This window comes from Oryctolagus cuniculus, chromosome 4 (assembly GCF_964237555.1).
Source record: "Oryctolagus cuniculus chromosome 4, mOryCun1.1, whole genome shotgun sequence".
Classification (NCBI taxonomy): domain Eukaryota; kingdom Metazoa; phylum Chordata; class Mammalia; order Lagomorpha; family Leporidae; genus Oryctolagus; species Oryctolagus cuniculus.
Window position 1 is genome coordinate 25,900,501 of NC_091435.1, and position 26,118 is coordinate 25,926,618.

The following is a 26,118-nucleotide window of genomic DNA, read 5'->3' on the forward strand; positions in this document are numbered from 1 at the left end:
TAATGATCATGGCTTGGTTCTGGTGAATTCATGGTTCCCAGAATGTTATTTTTTCATGCATGACAATCTCTGAGCACACTGAATATACTGAAGGATTATGTATTTATTGCAGTCTTCATAGTCTGCCTTTATTTGTGCCTGTCCTAGTAGAAATTTCAAGTAGTCTATTTATTTTCTTTGAACCTCTGGTCACTGCCACTATTTTACCAATAGATAATAAATAAAATTGTCTTTTTTCATGGTTTCAGGACCAGAGATTCCCAAGTGCAAGTTTGTCACAGATTCATTATTGGTACACTATTAAGATGGACTGCAAAAGTGCCTAAAACGAGTCTGTCCAGCACGAATGGGACTGACCCGTGTTTTTTGTTAATTGATTCACCAGATTCTGTGGGATTCTGCCTTATTATGGGACTCACAGTTGAGAAACTGCCCCTTGGCCCCAAAGAAGCAATTTATCTTACAGCCCTTCTCTTCCTCCAACTGGAGAATGACTCCGTGATGTACTACCTAGGTTTCAGTAAGAGATGGAGTGAGCAAAATCATGGTCACAAATGTTACAACCCTGGATCAAACCTACAGCTGCTGAAACAAATGCTGCACTTGGGCAGGCTATGAACCACACTTCCATGGCCTGGGTGTTGCTGTGCTGCATTTGTCTGAGACAAGTCTTGCATCCAATCAGTGATTAGGTTGTCCAGAATATGAGTCTATCCCACTGGGTCTGTGGGTCTCCACCTGACACTGGGGTGAATCCAGAGGCTCTATGCACAAGCACCTCCCTGATGACAGGGCCATTACTTTATGTCTAATGTTAGGCTTCAGGATTGTAGTCCCAGCATTGATTTCCAAAGTTCTATCTTACTTTCCTGTCTTATTCTGTAGCAGATGTAAACTTCATTGTACTGCATGAAATTGGAGAAATGGTAGTTGAGTTAGTTCCTTAACTACCAAGTTAATAGTGGTTGACAGGGTAATGTGGATCCAGAGACTCCAGTCTCAGATACTCATCTAGGGGTAAAGGTGTGGGTCTCTGCCCGCTACTGAGTTTTACACTGATATGACTCTTTATGGGTTCCAAGTCCAAATCTTATGCTTAATTCTGCCTCCCTTAAGCAGGAGGTATCTTTATCCATACTGTGCTGCTTAGATTTTCAGAAGTGAAACTTGCATCTCTAGCCCTCTGCTTACGTTAATGAACCTTTCTTATCTTAATGCTAAAATCAGGTACAGTGATCTCTCGCCTCTTTTCCTTTTATCATAGGAAGGTGGTTTTATGTGTCAGTGTCTGTTCAATTTGATGTATCTTTGAGGAGACAAGTATTAGAGGGTTTCTCCAATCTCCTCTGACTGTGTCCTTTCTTTTTTTTTTTTTTTTTTTTTTGTGTTGACATGATGGCTTTTTTTTTTTAAACTTTTATTTAATGCATATAATTTTCCAAAGTACGACTTATGGATTACAATGGCTTCCCCCCCATACCGTCTCTCCCACCCACAACCCTCCCCTTTCCCACTCCCTCTCCCCTTCCATTCACATCAAGATTCATTTTCGATTATCTTAATATACAGAAGATCAGCTTAGTATACATTAAGTATGGATTTCAACAGTTTGCTCCCACACAGAAACATAAAGTGAAAAATAATAGATGATTTTTTTAAATGATGATGAAATCAGAGCAGACCTATTGTCATGTTTAATCCCAGTGAGAGTCAAGTTGGGAATTGATAATTTTTTTTTTTTTTTTTTTTTTTTTTTACAGAGGATCAGTTTAGTATGCATTAAGTAAGGATTTCAACAGTTTGCACCCCCATAGAAACACAAAGTGAAATATATTGTTTGAGTACTCGTTATAGCATTAAATCTCAATGTACAGCACATTAAGGATAGAGATCCTACATGAGGAGTAAGTGCACAGTGACTCCTGTTGTTGACTTTACCAATTGACAGTGTCTCAATCTCAATGTACAGCACATTAAGGATAGAGATCCTACATGAGGAGTAAGTGCACAGTGACTCCTGTTGTTGACTTTACCAATTGACAGTGTCCTTTCTAATTATTATATTTCAAAGTCTTTGACCACCTGGCCAGTTTTAATTGTCCATAATAATACTATGTAAGTCCATAAGTATTGAAAGTCATAGGTCCTAAGTTTTATGCTCCTGCATTTTACTTCTGCCATTACGTTATGTTAAGGTTTAATTTCAAATGTACCATCTTGTTTTTAAGATACATTACTGAGAACACCTTTTTTTATAAGTTACTGACTCTGACAGGACTTGTTTATCCATGGGCTCTGGTAGCATGGTCACATGGTATCCCATGGTGTGATGCGTTTCTATGGCAACTTGCCTTGGTCATGGTTCCCAGACATATAGTCAAATATTATGCTGGATATTTTTGTGAGACTGTTGTAGGATGAGACTAACATTTAAATCGGTAGACTCTGAGCAAAGCAAATTGCCTGTTATAATGTGCCTCATTAATTGAGGATATGAATAGAATTGGAAACTGATATCCCTCCAACAAGAGGAAATTCTCCAGCAAACATAACATAAAATAACTTTGGGGACATTTTTAAAAGAAGATGAAAATATCTTCTTTTAAAAATGTCCCCAAAGTTATTTTATTTATTTTTGAGAGAGAGAGAGAGAGAGAGAGAGAGAAAGGGATAAGAAGACTCCCAACCACTGCTCCATTCCATAAATGCCTACAATACCAAGGCTTGGCCCAGATCAAAGTCAGGAACTGGAAACTCAGTCTGGATCTTCCACATGGATGCCAGGGGCCCGATTACTTGATCGTCGTTTGCTGACTCCCAGGGTGTATATGTGCAGGAAGCTGGAAGCAGAACCAGGATGCAAACCCAGGCACTCTGATATGGGATGTGTGTGCCTCACGTGCCAATTTTAACAGCTAGACAAAATGCCCACTCCTGCATTATCTTTCAATTCATTTTGCCTTAAATTCTGTAAAGTCCCTTTGCGTGTGTATATATGTATGTGTGTGCATGTGAGTATACATATGTATACATACATATTTATGTATCTCCTATTGGTGTGTGTGTCTATATATATATATATATATATCCTATTGGTTCTGTTTCTTTGGAGAATCCTCACTGATACAGAGTTTGGTATTCCTTCTGAAACTAGTTTATGTCCAGAATATTTTTTTCATAGCATTTATAATTCTTTGCTATTGCTAGTATCATCTTGATTAAGAACTTCAATGATCTTTATTAGGATTTTTCTGGCTGGATCTTACACCAAACACCACATTTCATGCCATTGATACTTCCTACATCACAGGAATCTTGACTTACCATAGCTAATATGGCTGGGCTACTTATTCTGTAGACTGGATGTCCTACAAACCTTTTTCTAAATTCGGATAGTATGTAAACATGGTAGGCTTGCTTATCAAAAGTATACAAACTAAAAGATAGTCATGTTCCTAGGATGTGTTCCCACACATACACAAATACTCTTAACCTCTATACCTCTAAAAGTTTAACGAATATCAAAATTCTTTTAATTGTCTGTGTTTGAAACCAGCCTGTAGCACATAGCACATAGGTCTTTTCATATTCATCTGTGTATTAATCATGTATAGATTACCCAGCCTTATAATCATGATCTCTCATTGATGCAATCAATCAATATGATATTTTATAAGATTTCCAAATGGAAATATGATTATAATAGGAATGGTAAGGCTAAAGTAACCCTGTGATGAGATTGAAGATGTGTGTCATTCTTGTTGCAGGCTGATTCTCTGGTTACATACACTCACACTTCTTAAATTATAAGTATTTCTAAGGATCAATATTTGTGAAAAGGAATAAGAAGAAGTGTGATTGGGAAGAAGGATGAGTGGAATTACAGTGAAGGCTCATCAAAGCCTTGGGAAAGAATGGCATAAATAACATCTGTTATGTTAGCCGCTCTTTAACTAAGATGAGTGGGCAGTTGTGCTCCTGCTTATAATCAGATGTGTATTGTTCCAGGAACCACATAATCTGAGGCAAGGCAGACTTTTGTAGTTAAAGGATACCCTGAGAGATATGTCAGTCGGGTATTGACTAGACTGCATTTTCTACAGGTGCACCACATGTTCTTCCTTGAAGTAGGATCTAATGGGTTCATTTTACTGTCAACTACAGTAAAACAAGGTATTTGCACATTGGGAAGACACCATAAAGGGTGTTTAATATAACTAAAATGTAAACCAGACAAGATGAGATCAAGAGGAAGATAAATAACTCAAAAGAATTAGAGAAACCTTTTAAAGTAAATTAATTTAGATATGGGCCAAGAAGATTAAAATTTGGAATACATTGAGTTCTCCCAAAATTTAAGGGAGATCAACAGATACAAAGGAAAAAGATAGACATACATATTAAGTCAAGAAAACAGAAATCAAATTGAGAAATGACAGCTCTGTTATGTAGTAAATAAGGATTAAACAGCAATAATTAAAATCATGCTGTACTTCATTATATAAAATATAATGTCAATTTTTAAATGCTAACATTGTTGAAATAAGGAGGGAAGTCATCATAAATGTCATAACTTGATTGGAAGGACTTTTACTTTAAGTGTGTCATACATTTGATGGGAAAATAGAATTGATAAAGTGAGTAAAGAAAAGAGGTTATCAAACACATAGAAAGCAGCAATGAAATTCATATAGGCAGAAGGACTCAGATTGAAATGAACTCTCACAATGAAAAGCAGAGAGTGCTTAAAACTATAAATTCAAGGGATTTGTTGATTACAGTGTTCACAACTCTTAGAATAATATCACAACATAGTAGCTTAAAATAAAAGGCTTAAATAATTGCATCATCCTTATCTTGATTTAAATTATAATAATAAGAAAAAAAATATACATTTCGGGGCAATTTAGCAAAGAGTTTAAGAGGCCTCTGGAACTAGGCTATTTGGACTTGGAATGCTGGTCATGCCATTGTAATAGATTCTTGCAAGGAAATATTACCATAACTAACTCTCTACTCCTGACTGTATGATACGTTATTCTTTCCTATCACCATATTTGCAGTAAGGGCCATATAAATTGTTCAGAGATTGGATTCATTTGTGTCACCGCTGACAGAATCATTTAACTACCAAGACGAGATCTTTTTGCACTTTCTTCCCATACAACAATGCCAATGTAATCATAGGTTTGGCCATCAGATCATAGTCCTGAATTTTGAATCAACATAAAAATTAGAGCTACCTTGCTGTATTTTGTCTTTGCACTTGAATTTTATATAAAGTAAACTTTGGGGATTTGGAGAATTATTTGTTAGTGCAACATATTTTAATTTTCTTGAATAAGTCACTGACTTTTGATATGATAATACAAAGGTGCTGGCATTTTGGCCCAATGGTTTAAATCACTGTCTATGATGTCATAATCCTTTATCAGAGTGCCAGTTTGAGTCCTGGTTGCTTTGCTTCCATTCCAGTTCTCAGCTAATAAGCCTGGGAAGGCAGTGGATGATGTAACTCTGTGTAAGTAGGGGCTACACAGAGTGTACTCTGAGTGGTAGGGGCTTGGGTCCCTACCTCCCACATTAGAGATCTGGATGAAGTTCTGGGCTCCTGGATTCCCACTGGCCTAGCCCTGCCTGTTGCCTCCATTTGTGGAGTGAACCAATGGATGGAATATCTATTTTTCTCTGTCTCTCCTCCACTCTGTCACCCTTATTCTCAAGTAAATGCAGTAAATCTTTTAAAAAATGACATTATGTAGGGACCAGGGCTGTGGCATAGTGAGTAAAGCCACTGCCTGCAGTGCCGGCATCCTCTATGGGAATTTGTTTGAGTCCCAACTGCTCCACTTCCTATCCAGCTCTGTCAATGTGCCTGGGAAAGCAATAGAAGATAACCCAAGTCCTTGGGCCCCAGTGCTCACATGGGCGATCCAGAAGAAGCTCCAGGGATCCTGACACCATATCAGCCCAGCTCTAGCCATTGAGGCCATTTGGGCAGTGAACAAGCAGATGGAAGAAATCTCTCTCTGTTTCTCTCTCTCTCTCTCTCTCTCTCTTGGTCTCTGCATCTCTAACTCTGCCTTTCAAATAAATAAATAAATCTTTTAAAAGTTACATTATGTAAAGTAAATATACTCTTTGTGATTCAGTCTTCTTATTTTAAAATGGGGTGATGATGGCATAAGCCTAAATATTTTTCAAAAGAAGTAAATGCACTAAACTAAAAAAACCATTTCTTAAAGCTCATGGTTAATACTGTTAATACTATTGAGAGCTTATTATGACAATAAGAAAAACATAAAAATAAATTCTCCAAGGAAATGAAAATTATATTGGCCATAATTTCAAAATTATCAAATTTTTATAACTACCGAAACTTTCTTTTACATGTGAAAATAAAAGGCATTTTCTCGTAAGCAAAACCACAGATGATCTTATACACGCTTTGAAATTTTCCTGAAGATAGACCATAGACAAAAACAGAGACATTAAGAAAGAGTATTAGTTTAAGACTGGAAGAAGTATCATACAAATGAATTAGCAAAACGTACCCAGCTTACAGTCCAGTCTAGAAATCTCACTGAATGGTACTTTTAGAATTTGTCAGTTGGTTACGTCTTTGGCAAAACCCTAGACCCTGCCTCACTTTGCACCAGTCCTCCTGCTCCTGCTGCTGCTTTTCCTGCTTCCTCTCCCCAGCCTTCTTTCTTCCCTATTTCCTGCTTCCCTTTCCTCTTCTGTTTCTGCTCCTCGTTTGCCTCTTTCCTAATCTTTTCACCTCCTACTCTTCTGCCTCCTTCGCTTCCTTCTCCTCCTATTTTGCCTGTTTCTGATTCTTTATCAGCATTGAAACCCTTCCATTATGACTCATTCTCTAATTTAGAATTTACATAAACTTCTCATGCTTTTTATGAGCCCTAAACACTTAGCAAGTAGCAAAGCAATAATTTTAAAAACTTCTTGCTGCATTGTTTCATTACAAGAATTAGTGAAAAAGGATAATTGTTTTTCTATTTCGATCTCAAATTTCAGTTCAGAAAAATTTTCTGCACTTTTGTATCTTTATCATTGCAGTTATTATATTCTCCTTTGTATTATGATTGTTTACCAGTGTGGCTTTCTCTCAGCTGGACTGGGAACTCTTTGAGATGGGGTTGTGCTCATTATCTCTTAGCATGATGCCAGGTACACAGAGCGAGCTGCACTAATACAGGTTATATTGAATTTATTCTGATTGTAAATTAATACACAAAGGAACAAGATACAAATGCTATAGTTTCCATCTTTTTGTTTGAGCTGAAAACATTTGCACATTGCCTTAAGTATATTCATAAGCATTATACCTATCTACATTTTTATACCTATATCTCTCAAACTATATCTATCCATGTGAACCTAACAATACTAATTCTTAGATATTTGATAGGCTACATTTAAGAAACTGGATAGAATGCATGGGTGAAAATTGCATCTTTAAGGACTGCCATTTGGGGAGCTGGCATTGTAGTGCACCAAACTAAACTGCCACCTGCAACACCTGCCTTCCATACCAGAGTGACGGTTCAAATCCAGATTGCTCTGCTTCTGATTCAACTCATGTACCAGGGAAAGCAGCAGATGGTGGCCCAAGTGGGAGATCTGGCTGGAGTTCTAGGCTTCTGGCTTTGGCTTGGCCCAGCCCTGCCCATGCCTGCATTTGGGGAGTGAATCAATTGATGGATGATTTCTCTCTGTCTCTTGTCACTCTTTCATATAAACCAATAACCTACCTCCCCTCCCAAAAGAAGACTTCCATGGATTTTTTTTTCTGAATTTTCTCTTCATTTTTCAGCTTCAAAGATGTATAACTTAAGGTTTATCCTGAGTCATTGCCAATGATGAAATATGTGGAGTTTTCCTAAGAAAGGAATGCATTTGGAGTAGAGGGTAGAATCAGAGCCCAAAGAGGTTCTTCTTAGAAGAGCAGATAGTTTCAGTGACTACGCAATCTATGGCCTGGGTTGAACTTAAGTTCTACAGATATATTTAGCACTTCTCCAGCATTCAGAACTGCAGTTGTTGGTTATGAATTTTGAGTGTGTCTTGGAATCCAACTTCCCTACAAAGAAAATTCAGGGGATTCCAATTCAATCCCATCGAGGTGGCATGTACCAATGCCATCTCACTGTTCCAGGTGATCAGTTTCAGTTCACAGTTGGTCATGGTGGAGGGACTGGGAGTCAAAGGGAGCACATAGACAAGTCTAGTACCTGCTAACGCTAACCGATGGAGTAAATAAAGGGGAGAGTGATCCAACATGGGAAGTGAGATACTCAGCAGACTCATAGAATGGCAGATGTCCTAAATAGCACTCTGGCCTCAGAATCAGCCCTAAAGGCATTCGGAGCTGGCTGAAAAGCTCATGAGAGTATTTCAGGCATGGAAAGCCAAGACATTCTGGCAAAAGATCTCTGTGAGTGAGATCCCAGTGGAAAGAACAGGTCTTCAAAGAAGGAGGTACCTTTCTCCGAAGGGAGGAGAGAACCTCCACTTTGACTATGACCTTGTCTAAACAAGATAAGAGTCGGAGAACTCAGAGGGCTTCCATAGCCTTGGAAACTCATGACTGGAGCATAGGGAGATTACTGATGCCATAGACAGGAGTGTCAATTGGTAAAGTCAACAACAGGAGTCACTGTGCACTTACTCCTCATGTAGGATCTCTGTCCTTAATGTGCTGTGCATTGAGATTTAATGCTATAACGAGTACTCAAACAATATATTTCACTTTGTGTTTCTATGGGGGTGCAAACTGTTGAAATCCTTACTTAATGCATACTAAACTGATCCTCTGTAAAAAAAAAAAAAAAAGCAATTATCAATTCCCAACTTGACTCTCACTGGGATTAAACATGACAATAGGTCTGCTCTGATTTCATCATCATTTTAAAAAAAATCATCTATTATTTTTCACTTTATGTTTCTGTGTGGGAGCAAACTGTTGAAATCCATACTTAATGTATACTAAGCTGATCTTCTGTATATTAAGATAATCGAAAATGAATCTTGATGTGAATGGAAGGGGAGAGGGAGTGGGAAAGGGGAGGGTTGTGGGTGGGAAGGACGGTATGGGGGGGAAGCCATTGTAATCCATAAGTCGTACTTTGGAAATTTATATTCATTAAATAAAAGTTAAACACACACACACACACACACACAAAAAAGAAAATTCAGTACAGGATTTTATCATGTTAAAATTTTTGTTGGAGCTCGTGTTGTGGTACAGAGGGTTATGGTTCACCTTTTGATGTCTTAATCTTGTAGTGAAGTGCCTGGAATTAAGTCTGCCTCCACTTCCAATCAAGTTTGCTGCAGATGTGCAACCTGGGAGGCAACAGATGATGGCTCAAGTGCTTGGATCCGGGTAATTTGTATGGGAGACCCAGATGGAGTTCCTAGCTCCAGGTGTTGGCCTGGCCCAATCCTGGTTGTTGTGGCTTTCCAGAGAATAAACAAATAGGTGAAAGACATTTTTCTCTCTTCTCTTTCAAATAAATACAAACAAATTTTAGACTAATGTTTTGCTTATCTCTTTTAATTTAACTGACAGATACAGACTATTGGCATATATAACCTTACTGTTTTTATTTGAAACACATATCTGTGACTATTCTTGTATATTTAAATTGAAAATTGAGTATATTTTACACCATTTAAAATTTTTTTCATAGATTTCAAAGATTCTTCTTGTGAATTTTGAAGAACAAAAAATAGGATCAAGCCAAATATGCACATGCATGTATATATATTTGTGTAATATACATATATATATACATATTTGTATATAATCATTGTCAAAGGAGATTTTTGAACAGAATAAAGCAGATTTTTTTTTGAGTGCATGGCAAGACATAATAAAAGTATTTTTATTGGGAAGATTTTAACAGCTTAAAATAGTCTTTGAATAATGGCCACCAAAGAGAGATGTTATTTATGCTTTACCTCCCAAACTCTGTGAATGTAACCTAATATAACAGAATGGAATTTGCAGATGTGATCACGCTAAAGAACTAGAGATGAGAAGATTATCCTGGATTATTCAGATGGGATCACTGTAATCACATAGGTGACGTTTAGACAGAAGGCAAAGTAATCGATGGAGCAGAGAGCCAGATAATGATATGTGAAGATGTAACACTTCTAGCTGTGAAGGCAGAGGAAGAGAGAGATGACTCAAGGAGCAGAATCCTGGGAAATCAAGGAATTGGAGGATCCAGAGAACCCAGCACCAGTGGGATCATCTGACCCACAAAGGAGTAAAAGCCTACAATTACAGAATGTGTTGATTCAAGCCACCAAATTTTGATAATTTATCACTTCTTGGCCTTTTGGCTAAAATCAAGTATAATATTTGTGATAATTTGTTATTGTACAATAGGAAATTAATTTTGAAAGTTGACTTTGATGAAATACCATAAGTGTATTGTTGTCTAAAACAAAAACACAAAAATAGAATCAAAAACAAAAAAACACAATTGGCTTTTGAATTCCTTGGTTATAACCAATATATTTTTTGGACCACTGAATGTTTCATAATTATTTTAATTGTACATATTGATGGCAAACAGTGTGATAATTTGTTACATGTATTCAATGTTTAAGGTTCAAATTAGGTCAAATTAGCCACAAATTAGGCATTTTCCTCTCCTTAAAATTTTAAAAATATTTAATTATTTTAAATATTTGATTATTTTGACTACATAATCATCTGTAGTATAAGTAGTATGATTTTGTTTACATTTTCTCTCCCAGCACAAAATGAATAATGACTTAATGATTAGCCTAGCAGAAGTTTCCTAAATTTATTTAGTTTTTCATTTTAATGTGCAAAGATAATTCAGTATACCCAGTGAACATAAACTGTATCTTTCTAAATTATGTACATGTTTGATGATTCAAGGCACAATTATATTCATGGACTAATAATAAGTACATACATTGGAAAGTGAAAAAATAAACTAAAAATGTAACAGAACATGTATGAGTAGAATATCTAGTGCTTTCTTCTATCACTTCACTGGGCCTCATTGCAGATCTCTTGATTTTTGCCTCTCTTATTACAAATCTGTGTATTAGATGGTCAATACCAATCTCTTCCAACTGTTTAATGATTCTCTTCTTTTTCTACTGTGTGCTTGTTCTGCTGTTAATGACAAATATAGTACAGATTTAGTTAGAAGCCATGGGGTATGATGTTGAATAAGCAATGTGACTAAACCTCATTGTGTATTCCCAGGCTGACTCTTAGTACTCTATTTTCGTATCTCTTGAGCAATATAGCTCATTAAAATAGTCTATTCTGCAATGTTTCAGTAAAAAAGGTACTATGATATGATGTACTTTTTTTCTTAGCTTGCAAAGGGGATGAACTCAAATGATATGATCATCTGGTTAATGACATTAATTATCTGTGTGAATATGTATTTTCAAAATTGCAAGCTGTTATGACAGTAAAGAAGATTAAGTTTTTTACATTTTGAAAAATCAGATAAAACACATGCCACAACTGGAAAGACATTTTGTTGAATGAGTCTATTTTAGTCTCAGTATGATGATGCCAATCTTGTGTTTTTTCATTTTAGAATGAAATGTAGAACAGCACTTTTCCATCCATAAAAATTCCTTGGTTGCTTTCAAAGTTCTACCCTCCAGACACCCTGTGTGACCTACAGCATCATTACAATTTGCTATGATTTACATGAAGGGGAAAAACAATCCACAGATACCGCTGTTAATGATATTGCTCAAACTTTTTGCCAACACTTAATAATTTAATGAAGAATGACTTTAAAGGGACTTTGGTTTTTGAAACTTAAAACGTCTGTTATAACTTGTATTTTTAAATAAAGAATCCAAAAATTTACCGCAGCATGATCGAATTCCTGACAGTAATGTTACAGTGAGATGAAAGAGAGAAGTAATAGACCATCTTTGTTAATAAACATTTGTTTTCAAACTTACACTTGATTTTTTCTTAAAATTAGTTATTTTGTGACCTGAGGATCAAATTTTCTATGCACAATATTCATTTTTTATGTTGCAATTCAAATCAGTACCCAGAAATAATTTCTTCTGCATATGCATCAGGGGTATGATGACTTAGTATTTACTTGAGTTATCATAACTATAATAAAGGAGTATGACTGTTTGAAAATGTCTCTAAGGCTTCACTTTGGCTTCCAAACACAATAAGATGGAGGGATCTCTAGGGGAATGATGCTGTGATGACCTTGCGTGTATCCATATTGATTATATGGACAAAAATTTAAATCATTGTTATCTAAGGATGCATTTTGATCCTCCCTGAATGGGGTAGGAAGGAAAGCCACAAAGCCATCTCTAGTTCATCCCTTTTTTTCTATCAGAGGTTATCATGAAATAGTTCCTCTTTGTCTCCATGGTTTAGAAGAAAAATTTCCCCCTGCACCTGAGAATCTAGCTGCAGGCTATAAAGCTCTTAACCTGAATCAAAGTAGAGAACTGACTATGAGAAGAGGTTTCCACAGCTCCCACTGTAGTCATCTGATTCCCTTAGTTTCAATGTTATCCTTTGCGGTGTGGTAGAGAGAGCAAGCTTGTAACTATAACTCTCCTTTCATGCTATATGTGCATAATAAACTGAATCAAACACTTTCTGATGCACTTTATTGTTTGTTTGTTTTTAAAGATTTATTTATTTATTTGAAAGTCAGAGTTACACAGAGAGAGAAGGAAAGGCAGAGAGAGAGAGATGTCTTCCCTTCTCTGGTTCACTCCCCAATTGGACATAATGGCTGGAGCTGTGCTGATCCAAAGCCAGGAGACAGGACCTTCTTCTGGGTCTCCCATGCTGGTGCAGGGGCCCAAGGACTTGCTCCATCTTCCACTCCTTTCCCAGATCATAGCAGAGAGATGGATCAGAAGTGGAGCAGGTGGGACTCGAACTGGTGCTTATACGAGATGCTTGGCACTGCAGGCAGCCGTTTACCCACTACATCACAGCGCCAGCCCAAATGCACTTTTATAATTTGATTTAAAAGACCTGGTTTGGACTTTTCTTCTTTGTGCTTTGTGGGACCAGGGTCACAACATATCCTTCCCTGAGAGTGACATCACCATTTTCATTCCTGTGAAACTAAAACTTCAATTCCTAAGACATCTGTATTTCTGCACAGCTCTTGAAAAGAGCTAGAAAGCAATCCAGACAGCCTTGCACCCAGATTTGAAACTGGCGTGTCCTTCAGTGGATTAGTTATGTTATGGATATGTTATGCTTACCCTATAGAATTCCCTACACTGGACTGTATATCTATGCTTTATTGTCAGAAGATCACACAGTCTCTAGTCCCTGAGGATGATGCAAAGATGGGGAAAGCCTACATTTGCTAGATATCCTGACTCATGGCTTCTCAGTTCATCTGTCACTGAATCCATATTATTGTAGTTATGGACACTTCCCTGACACATTATCTTTTCAAAGTGTAGCCCTGATGAGATGAACATTTTAGAATATGGCTATTAAAAAACCAGGTGGAGAAGCTAAGTTATATTTCTCTACAATTCACATGTTGAAGTCTTTATCCTGTAGTCCTCAGAATGTGACTGTTTTTAGAGATAGGGTTTTTTAAAGTTAATTAAACTTGAGTTAGCCTCTAAGAGTGGCTTCTTATCTAACTTGACAAATTTAGTTGCGAGAGGAGGAAATGTGGAAACAGAAGGAGACTCTGGTGTCCCACATCCTCAGAAGATAGTGCCAAAGGTGCTAACAAGAGAGAAACACCTCCAAATCACAGAGAGAGTCATCAAAAGGAACTTAGTACAGGATTCACTTCAATATCATGCCCCAGAATTGTGAGAAAATAGCAAGCAAATTTACAAACTATGTAAGGAAGAGCGTGAATGTGCTCAGAATTTTGAATGCATTGTGAAGGGAGAAAGTGTGTCACCATAATTACTATCAGCTTCCAATTGCCTGTGAACTTAGAAGACCTGGGACATTATATCTGCACAAAATAAGTTATGCAATGAATAGGCAAAGATAACGAATACATGGCAAATTCTGGGAAATATATTTTTCTTTCAGATTTCATATATATATATTTATTTCAAAACTATTACATATATTTTTTAAACTTTTATTTAATGAATATAAATTTCCAAAGTACGACTTATGGATTACAATGGCTTCCCCCCCATACCGTCCCTCCCACCCACAACCCTCCCCTTTCCCACTCCCTCTCCCCTTCCATTCACATCAAGATTCATTTTCGATTATCTTAATATACAGAAGATCAGCTTAGTATACATTAAGTATGGATTTCAACAGTTTGCTCCCACACAGAAACATAAAGTGAAAAATAATAGATGATTTTTTTTAAATGATGATGAAATCGGATCAGACCTATTGTCATGTTTAATCCCAGTGAGAGTCAAGTTGGGAGTTGATAATTTCTTTTCTTTTTTTTTTTTTTTTTTTTTTTTTTTTTTTTTTTTTTTACAGAGGATCAGTTTAGTATGCATTAAGTAAAGATTTCAACAGTTTGCACCCCCATAGAAACACAAAGTGAAATATGTTGTTTGAGTACTCGTTATAGCATTAAATCTCAATACACAGCACATTAAGGACAGAGATCCTACATGAGGAGTAAGTGCACAGTGACTCCTGTTGTTGACTTTACCAATTGACACTCCTGTCTATGGCATCAGTAATCTCCCTATGCACCAGTCATGAGTTTCCAAGGCTATGGAAGCCCTCTGAGTTCTCCGACTCTTATCTTGTTTAGACAAGGTCATAGTCAAAGTGGAGGTTCTCTCCTCCCTTCGGAGAAAGGTACCTCCTTCTTTGAAGACCTGTTCTTTCCACTGGGATCTCACTCACAGAGATCTTTTGCCAGAGTGTCTTGGCTTTCCATGCCTGAAATACTCTCATGGGCTTTTCAGCCAGATCCGAATGCCTTTAGGGCTGATTCTGAGGCCAGAGTGCTATTAAGGACATCTGCTGTTCTATGAGTCTGCTGAGTATCTCACTTCCCATGTTGGATCACTCTCCCCTTTATTTATTCCATAGGTTAGTGTTAGCAGGTACTAGACTTGTTTATGTGCTCCCTTTGACTCTTAGTCCTTTCATTATGATCAATTGTGAACTGAAATTGATCACTTGGACTAGTGAGATGGCATTGGTACATGCCACCTTGATGGGATTGAATTGGAATCCCCTGGTATGTTTCTAACTCTACCATTTGGGGCAAGTCAGCTTGAGCATGTCCCAAGTTATATTTCAAAACTATATTCAATATCTGCAGTATTTCTGTTGGAAAATAAATCATGTCCACTTGTCATTGCTCTAATTAGAGGAAAAATCTATAATTTATTATTTCCTCTGGTCATCTTGGATATAAAAAAAAATCCTCACAGGTCAATCATGCAAACCAACAATAGCTCCTGTTCTCAAAATAGTTAAATCGTTGATTACTATTATTGCAAGATCTGTACATCTGATTGCATTTGTTCTGAGCCATCTTCTCCAGGTGAACATACTTGGGATATGGAGAGAGTAGATCCCTCTGAAGCAAAGTACATGTTTATTTACAATCCACTATGCTAAAAATAATGACGTTCTCCACTACTCCCTCTTAGGCTTTTTCATAATATCTTGGTTGGATTTGATATTTTGGAAATTTCAGGCTGGAATTTTAAAAGTACCCCTTTCAGAGATGAGAAACTCTCAAAGAAAGTCATGACCACTCATCTGAGTAAGCAATTTAAATGTTCATAATAAGGAACTATTTTCTGATAAGAACAATTGGAAGCAATCTTCTTAAGTATGAACTCCTGAAATTGTCTTCATAATTTCCTGTATCCATCATTGTATTGGGCATGACACATCCACCATTGTAGACTGGCACAAAATTCTTTGTTTTCAATGTTGAAGCCGGCATGCCACACAACAATTGTGACTCTCCAAAGTTGTTGAAACTCATGTCTCAAAATAAAGAAACTTATGGCAATAGGAGGTTGCCCTGAATCAGTTGTATCCTGAGGCTTCCAAGAATAAATGGAGCCTAGGGAATATGACTTAATTCTGACTCAGTTACCTGTATGCCCATGTTAATTTGACAGAGTCCTAGATCATGAAGATAGTGACAACTACAGCTGATCATGAATTTCCAAGTAGGGATGACTATCACTCTCTATAAGTTCTATAGAAATTCATTGTCCTTCCTACACTTGATCCATCAAAACAGAAGATCTGAGTGCAAAAATATTATGCTTATGATATTTCTAAAGTTAGAATGGCAATTTATAATTGTGGCTAAGATGTGTATGTATCATAATGGAATACTTGAGTTCAGTTACCATTCTAGCCCGTGATTATAGCTTCCTGAAAATGCAGACTCTGGGAGGTAGTGGTAGTGGTAATGGCTCAGTCATTGGGTGTTGTGGTGGATTAGTTCTGAGAGGAGGAGTGTGATGGGGGCAAGAGGCATGGAGTCACCACACAGACCCCGGGAGTTGGGTGAAAGCAGGCCAGAGGCGAGTAGCCTGCAGACTGGTTAATTTCAGTTGTTACAGTGGCTTAAATAGCCAAGGCAGCCAATCTGATCAAGGGGCAGTTTATGCCCTAACCAATCACAGCCTGCTGCCAGACAGGCTCTGTTGCTAGGAGGTTTCTCAGGGCATTTCCCAGGGGGTTTCTGAAGCCATTCCTAAGTAACTGACACTCGCTTGCCAGTGGCCATCTTGGCATGGCCTTCTCATTCCACCACCTTTCTCATTCCACAACAATTGGGTTCATGATACTACATGGAAACATGGATCATGTTCTTGTATACTGGCTCTAGGCTTGAGGGTAAAGCAGTGGATGGGAGTTCTGATTATCCATCTCTCTCAAATAAATAATAATACTTTTTAAAAACTAAAAATAGATAAAATTGTATTTTCACCAATACTGCATATGGATTGTGTAGAAGTGGATAGAAAGTATTAAAAGAAAAGTAAGAAAGGGAGAGGGAGGCAGTGTGGGAAGTATCAGTATGTCCTTAAAACAGAATATATGAAATAAATGGAATCTGTTCCCTTTATATAAATACATATGTAAATAGTAACATCCAGGTACCTAATGTACAAGTTCAGAGATATACTAGATTCCCAGAATTGTGTGAAGGCAAGGACATTGACGATCTTTCTTTCATAACTGCATTTACAGACTTTTTCACAAAAGAACCATTTCTATGTTTCTTTTCCAATCTATTGCAAGAATTTCCAACTTCATTGATTGATGAATTAGCTAGTCCCATTAGATATCTCTGTCCCCAATTTGATCACTGTTAATCTTCTAGAGAAATCTAAGGAAAACTGCAAATGATGATCCTTGATCCAAATTTTTCTTTTTTTAAAACTTTTATTTAGTAAATATAATTTTTCAAAGTACAGTTTATGGATTACAATGGCTTTTCACCCCATAACTTCCCTCCCACCCACACCCCTCCCATCTCCTCCTCCCTCTCCCATTCCATTCACATCAAGATTCATTTTCAATCATCTTTATATGCAAAATATTAATTTAGTATATATTAAGAAAAGATTTCATCACTTTGCACCCACACAGAACATGTTTGGGTACTAGTTATAGCATTACTTCACATTGGACAACACATTAAGGACAAAGATCCTACATAAGGAGTAAGTACACAGTGACTACTGGTGTTGGCTTAACAATTTGACACTCTTGTTTATGGCGTCAGTAATCTCCCTAGGCTCTAGTCATGAGTTGCCAAGGCTATGGACGCCTCTTGAGTTCGCTGACTTCGATGTTATTTAGACAAGGTCATAGTCAAAGTGGAAGTTCTCTCCTCCCTTCAGAGAAAGGTACCTCCTTCTTTGATGACCTGTTCTGTCTACGGGATCACACTTGCAGAGACCTTTCATTTAGGTGTTGTTTTTTTGTTTTGTTTTGTTTTGTTTTTTTTTCCAGAGTGTCTTGGCTTTCCATGCCTAAAATTCTCTCATGGGCTCTTCAGCCAGATCCGAGTGCTTTAAGGGCTGATTCTGAGGCCAGAGTGTTATTTAGGACATCTGCCATTCTATGAGTCTCCTGTGTATCCCGCTTCCCCTGTTGGATCGTTCTCGCCCTTTTTAATTCTATCAGTTAGTATTCACAGACACTAGTCTTGTTTGTGTGATCCCTTTGACTCTTAGACCTATCAGTGTGATCAATTGTGAACTGAAATTGATCATTTGGACTAGTGGGATGGCATTGATACACGCAATCTTGATGGGATTGTATTGGAATCCCCTGGCACATTTCTAACTCCACCATTTGGGGCAAGTCTGATTAAGCTTGTCCCAAATTGTACATCTCCTCTCTCTCTTATTCCCACTCTTATATTTAACAGGGATCACTTTTCAGTTAAATTTCAACACCTAAGAATAAATGTGTGTTGATTACAGAGTTCTATGGCCATACCACTCTGAACGTGTCTGATCTCGTTTGATCTCGGAAGCTAAGCAGGGTCGGGTCTGGTTAGTACTTAGATGGGAGATCCAAATTTTTCTCAAACAACTTCTCAACATAGGCGTACTCTCTGGCAGTGTGGTCATTTCTGTAACTATCATTTGGTTGACAAGATGAATACAGTATAGATTGATCTGAATCTATTTAATTAAAAACCTAACCTTTAAAAACCTAAACCGTTAGTTTAGTTAAAAACCTAAATCTTTAGGCCTGGGAAAGCAGTGGAAGATGGCCCAAGTAAATGTACCCCTGCATCCATATGGGAGCTTCTGGCTCCTGGCTTCAGATAGGCTCAGCACCAGCCACTGCAGCCATTTGGCGAATGAAGCTGATAGAAAACCTTTCTCTCTGTCTCCCCCTCTCTCTGTCTATGAATCTACTTCTCAAATAAATAAATAAATAAAATCTTAAAAAACCCTAAAACTAAGGGGTTAATTATTTAATCTAATTTTGGAACTCTAATTGGGAACTATTAAACTGGATTTCCTGAACACGAGCCAGGTATTAACTTTCCTTTTTTCTGAAAACATGGTGATTTACTCATTAGAGTTGGATTAGGGACACTTTCACATATTTAAGGAAATGCTCTTCTGGCCCTGGAAGACTTTCAGATCTGTTTTGGATTTAGAATGCATCAAAATTCCTTTTCAAACACAAATATGCTATCTTTGGAGGTAATGCATCCTCTTGTACTGAATTAATGCACCCAGCCACATGAATGATCAATTCATAAACCTAAAGAGAAAACAATATATATTCCCAAGGTATACCTTATGACTTATGGGATTTGTTTAAATGGTTAAGACCAGGATATACATATACAGTTGAAACCTTCAGGGAAGTCTCATCCTGCAGCTTGAGGCTGTACCAATAATAGCATACTTTAAATGAAGGAAACAAAAAGATTTAGTCCCACCTACTACCTGTCAGATTAATCAGACTAGGGGATGGAGAAAAATGTTTATGAAGAAATTTTGCAGAAATCAAGATAACAAAGAAACCGGCAGATACTTGTAAAAGGCTATGAGTTTTGGATCTCTAACTTTTGCTCATGTTGGTCTGGACTACTATCAATGTTTGCCTAGTGAACAGCCTTGACAAATGGCAATAATGCCAACCTCCAACAGAAATGACATATTTGTTTACTGTCCAGTAAAGGAAAATTATGTCTGTCTCTGGGTCAAAGGACAGACCTGCTGACTGCCAGTTACATAATTAAGTTCCCTAAACTCAGAGATTTTTTCCTGTTAACAAAACTCCATAGACAAGCCTTGTCTGTCTCTCCTTGGCTCAATCTTTGGGAAATAGAGTTTGAGAAACTGGTTCAAGTAAATACTGATATTCTGATTAGTAGAATTCTTATGAGTAATAAAGTCATTTGTACCTCACCCAGGAGTGTTATATCTTCTGCTAGAATCCATGAAATGGTGACAAGAGAATTTGTTAGCTTGTAAAAAGTATAAAATCTGAGAACTTTATAATACTTTATAAGACTTGATAACTTTATATTCTATAATATGGCTATCCAATAAAAGCACTTCATTTCACTTCATTGCTCAAGTCTTAAAGTATTGAGGACCAAGACCAAGCCCTTAAATTAGTCAAAGCTATCTATGATAGACCACGGTTTTGGGGAGAATCTTGGAGCATTTCTAGAAAGACAGAGATAAGCTTTCATCAAAACAAATTCCTATCCTACTACATTGGTCTTGTACAATCAATACCAGGAGGAGAAACAAGATTGAGATAAGATAAGAAAAAAATCACAGGCCTGGTAGCAGCATTGGCCCCATGAACCTGAGGGTCTGCAGGATTCTCCTAAGTGCTATGCCTGTGTTCAGCCACGACACTTTAATAAGGAATGTCTACATTCCAATTTCCAGAGAAAACCTCCACAGCCCTGTCCTAGTTCCACTGGGGATCATTGGAGGGTTAAGCAAGGGGCCTCTGGGGTTGCACTCTTTTCTTGGATGACCCATCAGGACTGAAGGGGCCTGGGACTTATTCTTCAGATTCCTACCACCCAGGCTATTAGCAATCAAGAGTCCTGGGTTGTCCTAACCAACAAATGGAAAAAGTTGACTTCTTTCTGGATACTTGAGCTATATTTTCTGTCCTTTCAAATCTGAGTCTCCCTTCTCCCTTAGGTATGACTGTGAGCGGTGTCTCAGAAAGACACATAGTTAGATATTTCACTAAGCCCCTATATTATAACTGGGAAAATTTGTTGTTTTACAGATGCCTTTCAGATAATATTGGAGATCTCATTTTCCCTTCTAGGGAGAGATCTCTTTGTCTGGATGGGAACTACTATTCTCATGGCCCCAGGAGTATCCTTATGACTTCCCCTAGTTGAGCCAGATATTAATCCAGGGATTTGGACAACCAAGGGGAGGATTGGATGATCAAAAACGGCCCAACCAGTATGGAATCATCTTAAGGATCTCTCTTCTTTTCCCCATCAAAAGCAATATCCCTTAAATCCAATAACTTGGCAAGGGTTAAAAGACATAATAGGCAATTTAAAGTCACAAAGGCTTTCAAAGTCATATAATAGTCTCTGTAACACTCCAATATTTGGAGTCCAAAAATGTAATGGGGAATAGAGACTAGTAACGGATCAACATCACATTAATGAGGTCCTGGTTCCCATTAAGTCAGTCATCCCTAATATTATAATGTACTGTCTCAAATTCTGGAACGGAATTCGCCTCAGTCTATATAGTTGTATGCACTGTGTTGTTAGAGATTCTGGGACAGCCTCCAGGTCCAAAGACCTGTTTTGAGTTTTTTCCATCCATAAGCCATTGTGCTACAGTATGTAGATGACATCCGCCTCTACAATTGAACTTTCCCAAGAAGGAAGGAATATTCTGACAGAGAGAGGCAACAAGGTCTCAAAGTTTAAATTCCACCTCTGTCAACCTCTGTTAAGTATAGATGTTTCTCTGAAGGGATTTGTGCACTTCAAGAATATAGACTCAACCCCACAGACATCTTTTCATGTCCTAAAACTCTTAAACAGGTTAGAGGCTTCCTGGGGGTCACAAGACTCTGTCAACTCTTTATCATCAGACATGAGAAAATAGCATATGATTTGTATCAACTGATAAAAGATAGCAGGGAAATATATTTTTACACAGGATCCAGAGGCCCAACACACCTTTGTCCAATTTACACAGGCTTTACTCAAGACTCCAGCTTTAAGCCTGTCAATAAGTAAAGCCTTTGATTTATACATTACAGAGTGGAAACGGATGACTTTAGGAGGGTTTAAGGGACCAGTTCAACAGTCTACCTGGAATCCTACCAAAGAACGCGTCTTCCTCATTCCTAAGGAAACCAGTTGACCTTGAGATGACACCTTATAGTGTATGCTCCCTGTAATGTGATAGGGTTGCTAACTTGAAAAGGAAATCTCTAGTTAATAAATAATCAGCTATTAAATTATGTGTTTAGAATTGTATTCATGTGAAATACATGAAATCTCTTTTATTTATATAAATAAGTCAAATTAGTAAATAAATAAAATACAGAAAAAGTATCTGCCATTACTGCTGGAGGGTCCTGCAGTTCAAGAATTGCTCCACTTTTAATCCCATGACTATTCTTCCAGAAGAGATGGAGGGAACTAAACATGACTGTGAACATGTAATTCTACAGACCTATATAGCCAGAGAAAATCTCAAGGAGACCCATTTAGTAGACCTGGGCTAGGTTTTCCTCATAGATGGCAACTCCTTTGTTGAACAAGGAACTTGATAGGCTGGAGATGATGTAGTCATCTTAAATGAAGTCATCTTAGGTTCTTATTTTTTTTTTGTGGCCTGAGTGCTCAATTGGCAAAGTTGGTAACTGGAAGTTTGTAAGCTGAGCATGGATAAAAGGGTAGATATACTGATTCTACTAAGTATTTCTCCATTATTCTGTACGGTCATATGGTTGTTTGGAAAGAAAGGCACTTCTTTACCTCAAATGGGCTCCCTATCAGACATAAGTGTTCCTTCCCTGGGAAGCACCAATTTTACATTTTAATGGACACCAGACAGTGCCCAATTAAATGGCTGAGAAAAATCAATTGGCAGATTTTGCAGTCAGATAAGCAGCGAAGGAGACTCCCTCCCTCTGGCCGTTAGAGGCTCCCTCAATTTGGTAAAAAAAAAAAAAAAAAAAAAAAAAACCTACAACGTTCTGGTAAAGAGACCCAGTGTAGACTTTCTAGAGATTATAGTCTCTAGTCCAGGGGATGGCTTCAGATCTGAAGAAGGGAGGATCCAATTTCCATCCTCCTACCAGAGACACTTAAAACGTCCCCCAAAACTTTCCACCTGGGGAGGAAAAGACCTCCTCAGGACTTTAAAACAAGGTGTGTGTGTGGTGGTTGGGGGTGGTGCTGTGGCATAGCGGATGAAGCTGCTGTTCCACATCCCATCCAGCTCTTTGCTGTGGCCTGGGAAAGCAGTGGAAGATGGCCCGATTCCTTAGGCCCTTGCACCTGCATGGGAGACCCTGAGGAAGCTTCTGGCTGCTGGATTTAGATCTGTATAACTGCAGCCCTTGCGGCCATCTGGGGAGTGAACCAGCAGATGGGAGACCTCTCTCTCTCTCTGCCTCTGCCTCTCTGTAGCTCTGCCTTTCAAATAAACAAATAAATCTTTTTAAAAAATGGTGTGAGGCCTGTGATCTTTGTCTTAGGAAAAACTCCTAAATCAAATTCCCTGAGTACAAATAAAAGGAAGCTATCAAGGCAGGATGGACAACTAGATTTTACTGACATGCATAAAACAAGAAATATCCAGGAGCTCTTGTTATGGGTAGTTAGGTAGAAGCCTCCCTTGTAGAGCTGATAAGTTTACTGAAGTAAGAAAGATGCTGATCTTTTGGAATAGTCCCTAATTTTGGACTTCCTAAGAGCCTATAAAGTGATAATGGCCCCTCTTTCAATGTAGTCATCATTCTATAAAGTGCTAGGTACACAACATCATCTCCATTTTGCTTGAATGCCACAATCATCAGGGATGTTATAGAAAAGGCTAATGACATTTCAACAGACACATCAATAAATTCTCCTTACTTGGATCTCTCTCCTGCTCTTAATTATAGTGTAGATCATAAATATCCTCTCCAAGTTAGGTCTGCACACTTTTAAAACTCCATACAGTCATCCTTTCATTACTAATCCTCTCCAAATGGAAAATGAGACCTCATATATGATCAGATCCATCACAGCATTTGACAAATTCCAACAAACCATTCAAAAACTTCCAGAGGTGCAGCACTAAGGTGTAGCCTTTAAAGTTGCCACCAGCAGTACCAGAATCCCATTTGGACACCCATTTGAAACCTGGTTGTTCCACTTCCAATTCAGTTCTCTGCTATGGCTTGGGAAAGCTGTGGAAGATGGCTCTTGGGCCCCTGCACCCACATTAGAGATCTGGAGAAAGCTCCTGGCTCTTAGCTTCAGATAGTCACAGCTCTGGCCATTGCAGCCATCTGGGAAGTGAACCAGTGCATGGAAGATCTCTTTCTTTCCTCTCTCTCACACTCTCTAATTCTCTATTGCTCTCTGCCTCTGCCTCTCTGCAACTCTGCCTTTCAAATAAAAACTTAAAAACTCCCAGAGACACAACCCAGGTAATTGGAAAGCCCTGTGTATATCCCAGGAGACTGGCTGTTAATAAAGGTCCCTATATTTCACTCTCACTCTTTGGATGAATGTTGGGAAGGACCCTACACTGTGGTTCTTTAAGTTTCCAGATTACACTCTTGGATCCATCATTCCTGAGTGGAGTCTGGGTTTACAAGACAGCTTCAGATTCAGCCCCAGAGGATGACTTTGACATTTCCAAGAAAGATGGTTATTCCTGTTAAGACAACAGATGACTCAAACTTCTCTTTAAGAAAGATGAGTAGGGCCTGGCACTGTGTTGTAGTGAGTAAAGCTGCCACCTACAATGTCAGCATCCCCATGTGGAATCTGGGTTGAGTCGTGGGTGCTCCACTTCCAATCCAGCTCTCTGCTATGGACTGGGAAAGCAGTAGAAGATGGCCCAAATCCTTGGGCCCCTGCACCTGTGTGGGAGATCTGGAAGAATCTCCTGGCTTCAGATTGGCCCAGCTCAGGCCATTACAGCCACCTGGGGAGTGAACCAGCAGACGGAAAACCTCTCTCTCTCTCCCCCTCTCTATAGCTCTTCCTTTCTTTTTTTTTTATTTTTTAACTTTTATTTAATGAATATAAATTTCCAAAGTACAGAATATGGATTACAATGGCTTCCCCCCATAACGTCCCTCCCACCCGCAACCCTCCCCTTTCCCACTCCATCTCCCCTTCCATTCACATCTAGATTCATTTTCGATTCTCTTTATATACAGAAGATCAGTTTAGCATACATTAAGTAAAGATTTCAACAGTTTGCTCCCACACAGAAACATAAAGTGAAAAATCCTGTTTGAGTACTAGTTATAGCATTAAATCTCAATGTACAGCACACTAAGGACAAAGATCCTACATGAGGAGTAAGTGCACAGTGACTCCTGTTGTTGACTTAACAAATTGACACTCTTGTTTATGGCCTCAGTAATCACCCTAGGCTCTTGTCATGAGCTGCCAAGGCTATGGAAGCCCCCTGATTTCACTGACTCTGATTATATTTAGACAAGGCCATGGTCAAAGTGGAAGTTCTCTCCTCCCTTCAAAGAAAGGTACCTCCTTCTTTGATGACCCATTCTTTCCACTGGGATCTCACTCGTGGAGATCTTTCATTTAGGTTTTTTTTTTTTTTTTTCTTTCCCCAGAGTGTCTTGGCTTGCCATGCCTGAAATACTCTCAGGGGCTTTTCAGCTGGATCCACATGCCTTAAGGGCTGATTATGAGGCCAGAGTGCTGTTTAGGACATTTGCCATTCTATGGGTCTGCTGTGTATCTCACTTCCCATATTGGCTCATTCCCTCCCTTTTTTATTCTATCAGCTAGTATTTGCAGACACTATTCTTGTTTATGTGATTCCTTTGGTTCTTAGTCCTATAATTATGATCAATTGTGAACAGAAATTGATCACTGGGACTAGTGAGATGGCATTGGTACATGCCACCTTGATGGGATTGAATTGGAATCCCCTGGTATGTTTCTAACTCTACCGTTTGAGGTAAGTCAGCTTGAGCATGTCCCGAATTGCACATCTCTTCCCTCTCTATTCCCACTTTTATATTTAACAGCAATCACTGGTGAGGGTATAGCTCTTCCTTTCAAGTAAATAAATCTTTAAAAAAAAGAAAAAGTAAAAGAATTTCACAGTATATAATTTCAATAGAGCAGTGTTACGGTGGCATGCAACTTTGTGATTTCTAAATTGAAAAACACATGAGGCACTCAAAGCCGAAATATTTTCTGGAATACATGAGCATTTCAAGAAAAAAAAAAAAGAAAAAGTAAAAGAAAGATGAGTAGTGGCTGGTAATGCAATATAGTGGCTTTTGGCACCACCTGTGATGCCAGCTTTCCATATGACCTTCTGTTAGAGTCCCAGCTGCTCTGCTTCCAATCCAGCTCCCTACTAATATGCCTGGAAAACAGTGAACAA

The 26,118-nt window shown here is 38.1% G+C and overlaps 1 pseudogene; it reads left to right on the top strand.

Annotated features, from left to right (window-relative positions):
* Positions 1 to 408: 408 nt before the first annotated feature.
* The window catches only part of LOC100352523 (replication factor C subunit 1 pseudogene), a 170,420-nt pseudogene continuing 144,710 nt past the window's right edge, over positions 409 to 26,118 (top strand).